We start from the raw sequence: 9,169 nt of genomic DNA on the forward strand, positions 1-9,169 counted from the left end.
CAGTACAGAGATGCCAGACTTGGCTGCAGACAGGGACAGTGAATCCAGAAATAACTTTTTTTCCTTTTCCACGTCTTGTTTTCATTTCCCTGCCCACCTTAGTAAGGACAGGGCTCAAGGGGCAGGCTGCATGCACACGGACAAGGTTCAAATGCAATGCTGAACCTCTGTGATTTGGAAGGATGGGCATGAAGGGCAGTATTCTCTGCCAGCGGAGGAGAAGTGCAGCTTGATGGAAGCTGTGGAATTTAAATTTGTGTTTCAGAGGTAATGCAGGTGACAGTGGAAGTGTGGGTTTGTGAGCCCTGCAGCTGTTACTCCAGCAGCAAGGAGCAGGGTGCAGTGCTGGCACAGCACGTAGCCTTGGGGGCTGCAGAGTGGCAGGGGCTGCCAGTGCCTGGGCAAGGGGCAGGCTTGGGCTGCTCCTGGAGTTTTGTGGGCTGCATGTGAGCAGTTTATGGCACGGGCAGGGAGCAGGAGTGGTGTCTGAGCCTGCCCACAGACTGCAAGGGAGATGTAAGAGTGTGGCAAGGAGGTGGCAGGGGCTGGGTACCTGCGTGCCTCTTCCCCTGTGCTGCGTTAATGATTTCAGACTGGATCAATAGAGGAGGCCCTGGCCTTTGTACCACAGCTAGTGCTGCCCCTCACCCTCAGGAAGGTGTTCCTGGGACAAGCTGGCTTATGTTGTCATTGAAGATGAATAGATCACGTGGACACAGGTCGAGGTGTGGTGAAGGAAAGAGCCGAGTTTATTTTTCCTCCCAGGATTTATAGGCTTGTGACCACGGCCAGGGATTGGATGGTCAGGATAACACTTTCTCACTGCACTGGCCATGAGAGATGCCTATCACAAGACATGTAACAGAAAGAATGTACACATATCTATGTTTACAGTTACTGTCCTGGGAAAGTCCTTAGAAAACCATGTCAGCAAGCTCAGAAGCTGAGTTTTCAGGGCGACAGGCTTATCTAGAGAACCCAAGTGGGTTGGCAACCTGAGAAATCATTTTCCCTTAAACCTGCAGTCAGGTCATCCTTATCTTTTACTAGTTCCTTGCACCCTGGCAAAAAACCTGCTATTTTTGTCCCAGTAGAAAGCCAGGATAAAGTCTGCTGGGCTGAAAACATGCTAAGAATCTGCTTTGTGCTAATTTGTTTTTTGACAGAACCAGGTAGCCAAGCACGAGTGCACGGTTCTGCTGTACCTTGCAGGCCAGGAAGAGGTGCTGCCCACACAGTGAGCTGCCCAAAAGGTGAGTTGGCTTGTGTGAGGGATAGCTTAGCTTCCTCATGGCCTGTATGGGGACAGAGCAAGCTCATGTCTTAATTCAGCTGCCTCATTTGGGCTTTGCCAATGCTCTGAAGGAGCTGAAATGCTAGGCTCCTAATTTTGGTTTGGTGGTTGTGTGGTTGTGTTCTGTTTGTTTTTAAAGCTTAGCTATGCTGACATAAATTGCTTTAATACTGTTCTTGTATATAAGTGTATATATGTATAATATAAGCTTTATGTAGAAAAAGGCAGATCTAAAAGGATAGATCCTTCCTTTGCCCAGGCTATATTTTTAACCTTAGTAAATTGAGCTCTCTGCATTTCCCCCTTGGCTGGAAGCACCAGACCTGCAGCAATGCACCCTGGCTCTTGCCAGGCAGCAGAACCTGTCCCTTGCACTCATCAAAGGAGCCTTCTTGGTCTCCTTTAGCCTGGTATAGGTCAGAGTGCTCTAGGTGCTGTCATCTGAAGGAGAGGCTGTGCTGCAGCTGAGGGATGGATGAGTTTTATTGCTGGCTTCGTTTCCATCAAAAAAACCCAAAGGAGAGTTATGGCAAAAAGTTGAGTGGGAGGACAGTGACTGGTCCCTTGGTGAGGATGCCAGGGACAGGGATGTTGACAGTGCCCTGAGGCATTGCAAAGTGCATCTATCAGCTCATACACAGATGTCACTCAGCAACTTAACTCTTCAGGTGAGACCTCTTTGGGTAATTTTAATAAAAGAATGGACTGTGAGTAGGTGCTTAATCTCTGGGGACAAAATGTCAACCTCAGTTTTAGCACAATTGCAGGAAAAATGGAGAGCATCTCACTTCTGCTCTCATCCCTCCCCATCTTCTCTGCCCTCAAGTTCAAAAGAAAAAAATTAAAATCCCTATGAAGTCACCAATAGCTTTTAAGTTAATTTTTAGGTGAACAGCTTCTCTGCTCTCCATGGCAGAACTAGAGTCATGTTTGTTGTGGTTTTTTTTAACACAAATTTGCTCTTTCTTTTGCTTTGTTTTCAGGAGAGTAATTCTAGTCTCCTGAATTCTTTGTCACAGAATTTTCATTCAAAGGTTTCTATGCTTTTTTTTCAAGCATTAGCCAGCAAACCCTGGAAATGCTCTGACAATTCTGGCAAGAGTTGTCCCTATTTTACACAGCAGTCTATGGAGACAGGCAATGTAATTGAAGTTAAACTAAGAGCTTAGTAACTTACAGCACAGATCCTGAGACTTGGGACTCCTATTTACCACTTCTAATTAAAAAAACAACCAAAACAACCAAACCCTGTCATTTCTGAGCAGTGCTCGTCCCCACAAAGTGTATGCATTCCTGGGCCGGTCCTCCAAGCACCACTGCAGGGGCTGGGGGTCTCTTTTTGGTTCCCTGACATAACCCATAGTCCCAGGCAAGATCTCTTGCCTCAGCATGAATTTACAGGGTATGTCTCCTTCCCTGGCAAGGGCTGAACTCCAGTGGAATGCCCCTGGGCCAGCTGTAGCTAAGCAAACCTCTTCCTAGGGATCACCTTGCTCTGCACTCCATGGGTGTGACCCAACTCCTGCCTGAGCTGAGGACACGAGCTGACCTCATTTGGAAAGGGACACCTCTCTCTCTCCAGCCAGCTCTCTACAGGCAAAGCCCCCTGCTTTGTCCTTGGGTTTCTCCAACCTGATGATCTCTGTGATCTTCTACCTTTTCTACTGTCTTTGGTGTGTATAATACTGCTATGTATCATAATATAATACTGCTATTATTACAGCTATGTGGCACTCAAGAGATCACCAAAACTCAGATCACTGGTTAAGAAGAAGGAACACAGAGGAAAGAAAATATTTTCTTTTCAAAGTAATCTGATTTTGACCTCCTATATCTGCCAGTAGATGAAAACAATGGTTTTTCATCTACTGGTTCTGGTCAGCCTCAACATTTGGTTTCAACTCTGAGCCTGTAATTTGATGGCAGTTCTGGAATGTCTTATAAAGAAAGAAGATTTTGAAACTACAACTGGCTTTCAATTCCCCTAGAAATTTTTCTGGCCTGATTTTGATATTACAGAACCTAAAATGGCCTTGAATACCTTGATTAATTTTCCTCAAAAGGAAAAAAATACAACAACAGACCAAAAAAAAAAAAAAAGAGGACAGAGTCACAAAAGCCTTTGGTTGACCAAAAAAAAATCTCCTCCCAAAGATGGGCAGCAAGAAAGAAAAGATGTGTCCAGCTTCACAGGTGGTATCAGTCCTGGGAGGGCTGAGCACTGCACTGTTTCCCTTCTGATTTGTGCCAGTATGGAAGCAGAAGTACAGTCAGGAAAAGCAAGGCACCACTAAGGGACCTGCCTGGCATGGGGTGAGGAACCTACAGTCAAATTCACAACGGAGCAACTTGTTACTAAGGTGGGAAACCAACACAGGCCTCCTCTCTCCCCTGCAGCCCACATTCATGGCAGGTGAGAGCTGGCAGCACTTTCCACCTTGATTTCTACAATGGAACCAAAGCCCAGTCTCACAGCTGATGAGGAGACCAAGAGAAAGATTAATGTCCCCACTGAAAGCCTTTCAAAAGGTTCTAAAAGAGGACCAGTGTAAATTCTCCTTGCTGCCATATGAGCAGATATGAGAGCTGACAACTTCAGCAGGGAGGAGAGAAAGCCTGGGGGTTTGTCTAGATTTTTTTTTTTAAACTGAAAACTTTGGATTTACAGAAAAATCCATGTGGAAATGTGGCTGACCCTTCCCATTGCATCTTGATTTCTCCAGTAAGTACCACTCTGTTGTGCCCTGTAAAAAGTTCATTATCTATCCATACAAATGTGGCGTAGATGTGCTTAGCTCAGCGTTGCATGGTGTGTCAGAGGAAAAGCCACTTAAAAATGGTGATGCCAAGGACAGAACTCTAGTCCTTGTAACACTATTTGTAGTTTTAGTGTTTCCCCCTGCCTTTTCCTTCCAGAGATCTCTGCCATCCTGAGCCAGGATTCAGGCAGGAGGGAGCTGTGCAAGCCCACGGGCATCACTAGATGGTGCCAGCAGTCCACCAGCTCCAGCACTGCTCTTCCAGCCTGCAGGAACATCCCGGCTGTGAGCTGGACACCTCGGCTGAGGATGATAAGCCTGCTTTATTTTTCCCAAGCTGAAAACAAGAATCAACTGCATTTTTCACAACGTTCCTAGTTAGTGAATCGCTTCTAGGCAACAGTAGAGCCAGATATATGGTCACGTTTTCAAGCAGCTGTAAAATTTTACACATGAAGGAAAGGAGCAGTTCTTGGGAGAGGAATGATAGGTGCAGCAGAACAGGTGTATGATGTGTTTATGTGACACTGAACCGGTACTAACCTACTCTGTTACCCCACTGTGAGAAGTCAGAACATGGTGCAGAACATTGATGGTGTTGGTTTCTGTGTGTCCCCAGATACTCTGAAAAGGAAATGCATCTGGAGCCAGAAGCAAACACTTTCTCTGAACAGCATCCCTCCAAGAATATCCAGGAAAACAGAGGCTGTCAAAGCTGTGAGCCAAATGACAACTCAGTTGGTTCTGACCCGTTGGGTTTCCTTCCACCTGATAAGAATTTGGTTGTCAAAAGAAAATCTTACTCAGTAAGATCCAAGTGGACAAAGAAGACTGGAGAACTTTTTTTTTTTTTTCCCCTCCTCCTAAGGGGTATTTCAACCTTTAAGCATTTGTCTATGACCTAAAGTAGGATTTGAAAATGTTGAAAACTGTTGAAATAATGTAACTTCATTGCAATTTCTCCCACTGTGGACTTGAAATAATTATTGTGAAAATACAATTTGCTTTTTTGTTGAAGTTGTTTTCCATTAGGAAACCCTCTGCTGGATAGTTTCCAGCTGGTTCTTGAGGTTAGATTTGTATGCCCTGCTTTCTTTCATCTCTTCCCTTTTTGGCCTTTGCTCTCTTCCTTGTGCCTAGTCATTAATGGGTTATAGTGCTGCAGATCATAAGCTTGCATTTGCATTGTAGTTTTTATAGCCTTCAAAACAACAATGTCTGTTTATTTCAGAAAGTGAACAGATAAAAGCCTTGGTCAATAAGTAATTTCTTTACTCCATTATGTACTTACCCCCACATTTGTAACAGTGAGACAAAGGAAGAAGTTTTGTAGGAGTCTGTTGGGGCTGGCCAAATGTTTTCACTGGAACACTTTCACACACACAATGTTCTTCAGTTATTCTAAACCCCCACAACTTCAGCACAAACAGAATTTGGACTTCTTGTGAAAATCCAGTAATAATTTTTCATATTTTAAATGATCTTTTAGTTGAGTATTTTTAGAAAAAAACAATCTTAACAATTCTTTTACAGATTAGTTGACTTCATCTTTTATTGCTTACCAGCTGACTTCAAAACTGATAAGCTTATAAATCTCTTGTCTAAGTTTTTAACTAAGTGCAGTTCAAAGGGAGAGAGAGAGGCAAGCAGTGACCCTGCTGAGGATTCTGGGGCTGCTCACTGAGCCAACCAGTCCCCAGAATCTGAAGGTCATCAAGTGCCTGTATTACATGAACACTTTAACCACCTGAATTATGTGGCCTGATATTTCATATAGATTAAACTCCAACAGATTTTCCCCTTAGTACAGGATTTGCCATAGCAATAATTCCAATAGGAATTTCAACTGTATTTGTCCTACTTAGTCATAGTGGAAATAAGTGAGTGGAGGAAAACAAGGAGCAAGTCAGAAGAAGCTGTAGAAATGCTGCACACATTCCAGACTTTCTCTGTGTGGGTTAATTTCTCAGACTTTGGAATGGAATGACACTACTTTGGACAGGAGATCGGCTCCAGAAAATTGGGCCAAAGGTCACTGAAAAGCAATTTCTGAACAGCTGCTGGATGAAAAATAAAAGAAAACAGGCCTTCCATGGGTGCCCCTGTCACCCTCTGCCCTGGATAAAATTTTATTTACATATATATGTGCCAGGTGTGGCAATGTCAGTGCCCTGACAAGTATGAAGTGTGTTCTGTCCACAAGAATTTTCTCAGGGCGCAGAGCAAAATACCCCACCTCAAAGGCAAAGCTGGAGAGGGGCTGGATGTTCCAATTAGCAGCTGTACATGAGAAACAAAGCATTTTGGATTCCCATGCCCATACTCTCCTCCTCCTGAGATAGTGAAGTATTCTTTGGAGATAAAAAGGGAGGTGAAGTACTTGAGAAATCATTTTTGGGTCAGAAAGAGGATATGGTGCTGACACTCATTTTACTCTAAGGAACAAAACAAAGAGTGGTAATTTATTTCAAATCTCAGCCCTTTAGAATGCAGACAGAAACTGCTCACATATAAAAACCTGCTCCTTGATTGAGATGTTTCATTAAATGTATGAAATGGGACAAGGAAGAAACACATGGGAAACCAGTGAATTCAAAGAGATTATTTGAAGGTTATGTGGTAAAACGCTTAGTTTCTTCAACTAATTAGGGCTGCTGGGGAATGTGCAGTTTCTAGGTCATATTAACTGTAAGAAGCTTCCTTCTTCAGCCAATTGAAAAATAAGGCTTGGCTGAACTGTGTTTGCAATGTAATTTTTTTCCCCTTTGGTTATCTCTCTTCATTTTTTTTTTATTCTGTATACTCAGCTACCAAATCAGGTTAGAGGCAGCAACCAAAACCACACCAGTTTATTAAAATCTACAGTTCATATTCGTGTCCCATCTGGAAGATCCCCCAAGTAATTTTGAACTGTAAAACTTCATATATGGTGCTTAAAATCTTCTTCTTCATCTGCACCTCATGATGGTGGTGGTTGTTGCTGTATTTCCCATGCTCTGAAAACATGAACAAAAAGTGCAGATGGTCCAGTCCTGGGCTCTGTTTACCTTGAGAAGCTGATTATTTTGGTGGAGGATGTTACACAATATTTTTAAATGGGAAGGTTTTGTTTATGTTTCTTTTCTTCTGCTGCAGTGATGCAGTTGATTGTTCCAGTCTCAGGACAGACTGTAGTCACAGCTGATCTTGCCGCCCCCATCTTACACAACCAGTGCCCCTCTGAGCAACAAACAATCTTCTTCTGAGCTCCTGTCAAGGCTGGCTCCACCATTCACACCTCTCTGCTACAGTGAGTTCCTCTTTACTTACGTTATCAGCAAATTTTTCTGGCTTTTGCAGGCATGGGAAATAGCCTGCAGACAGAGAAAAGTTGGAGACAAAAACAGTGAGAAAATCCATTCTGTTGTATAAAATGAGGAAACAGTATTTCAGTTGGTTTAGGGTTTTTTAAGTCTATGAAAAATAACACTGTCCTTGCTTTTGTTCTTTAATCAGGAAATGAACGGGTTTTTTTCTGTTTTTTCTGTTTTTTCCTGACAGTGGAAACTTTATCGTCAACTGCTTCTGCAGTTTCGCTATTAATTTCTTTTTCTTGAAGAAATCCAAAGTAAAGCTGGCATTTTCAGCTTCTGTTTGTGTTTCATGTTGGATTTTAATAAGCAAATGAAAAGAAATTGCTATTTCATAATGAAATGGAAATGTAAATTCAACTTGTAAGCAGGCTTTTTTGCTTTACCTAAAAACTTTGCCAAAGCTTGTCAAAAATGTTACTTCATATTATGTAAAACAAAAGTCTTTGGGCTTTCAGCCATATTCCAGACTACTTAAGTGGAATCATAACTCTCTGAGCCACTGATTTCAGTCTCACTCATTAAATTACTGACACCATCTTTAATTCCAAGCCTTTTATTTAAAATTGAGGCTTTCTGCTTCTTCAAAGTACACAAGGCTCATTTTTCACAACATCAGATTTTGTGGGAGCAGTATCCCTACCTCAAATAGGCCAGCAATCAAAGAGGTCAGCAATCAAAGATCTATTTAGTGTCTATTTCTATAGTTTCTGCAGTGCTGGCTCCTGTGGCCTGGTGGCAGGAGAGAAAGTCTCTTTAGGTACAGCCTGGAATGTGATGCAGGTTTCCACAGTCTTCACACACTCTTCCAGAAGCCAATCCCTCTTTGTGCTGTGTCTTGTGTCATAGGTGCAAGACAAGGTCTGTACTTACAAGGGCTGCCCACAGTCAGGACCCCTGAGACCCAGCTAACTGGTCAGTGCCACAGAGATCTGGCTAAGATTTAGTCCTGCTTTCCTCTCCAGGAATAAACTACACATTGGAATAAAGGGACAGCCCCCACTATTCTCCAGCCTTTTTCACATGTGCCACAATGCATGAAAGACAGTTATTCCTTTCAGACCTTTTCCTTCTTCTAATAAAAAGCCTCATTTCCAAGAAGACTGGAGTGCAAATTACCTTCTCTACTCAATTACAAAATCTGATCACTGGCTTTTCTTTTCTCACCACTAATAAAAGCTATTGAAGTAAAGCACCCATCCCTCGTCACGGAAAAACAGGCAGTAAGTCACCTTGAGATTAAAATATATACTGCTGCACACTTTTCTTGGGAATATAGAGCAGTAATTGCTTAAGTCAATGACAACAGAGACTAGAGGGAACATTGTGTTTTTGTGCAACATTTCCAGGAACAATGGAGGAAATCCTCCACTGATTTAAAGCTCTACGAAGCTGCTGCTCTGGCTGATGTAAATTCTCTTGACTTCATTGAGGTCAGTGTCCCAGCTCCTCCAGCTCCCACAGCTTGGGATTTTTCCCTAAATATGAACCATGATCCAGTCAGTTCAGATGAGTATGACAAGGTAGGTGCATTAGATTAGTAATTGATGTTCCAGGCTGCCTGCTGGGATATGCCCTTAGGACAACACAAAAATTTGGCACAGCCTTTGCCACCCACTTAACAGGTTGCAAAATAGCCAAGCAAAGATGAACCAGATATTCAGGTTGTCTTGCTACCTGTCATGGCTGAATGGCAAATATCAGCTAATTACACCTACAATTTCTGGGGAAAAAAAAAAAAAAAAAATAGAAAGGGGGTTGTGGTG

At 42.8% G+C, this 9,169-nt stretch overlaps 1 long non-coding RNA gene across 1 annotated transcript; it reads left to right on the forward strand.

Moving 5' to 3' along the window:
* Window positions 1-916: 916 nt before the first annotated feature.
* LOC111927806 (uncharacterized) lies at window positions 917-7,948 on the forward strand. Its single transcript, XR_002863766.2, has 3 exons — window positions 917-1,253; window positions 3,963-4,016; window positions 4,673-7,948. It is a non-coding gene; the product is annotated as an uncharacterized LOC111927806 (long non-coding RNA).
* The last annotated feature ends 1,221 nt before the right edge of the window (window positions 7,949-9,169 follow it).

Source organism: Cyanistes caeruleus, chromosome 5 (assembly GCF_971803275.1).
Source record: "Cyanistes caeruleus chromosome 5, bCyaCae1.hap1.1, whole genome shotgun sequence".
Taxonomy (NCBI): Eukaryota; Metazoa; Chordata; class Aves; order Passeriformes; family Paridae; genus Cyanistes; species Cyanistes caeruleus.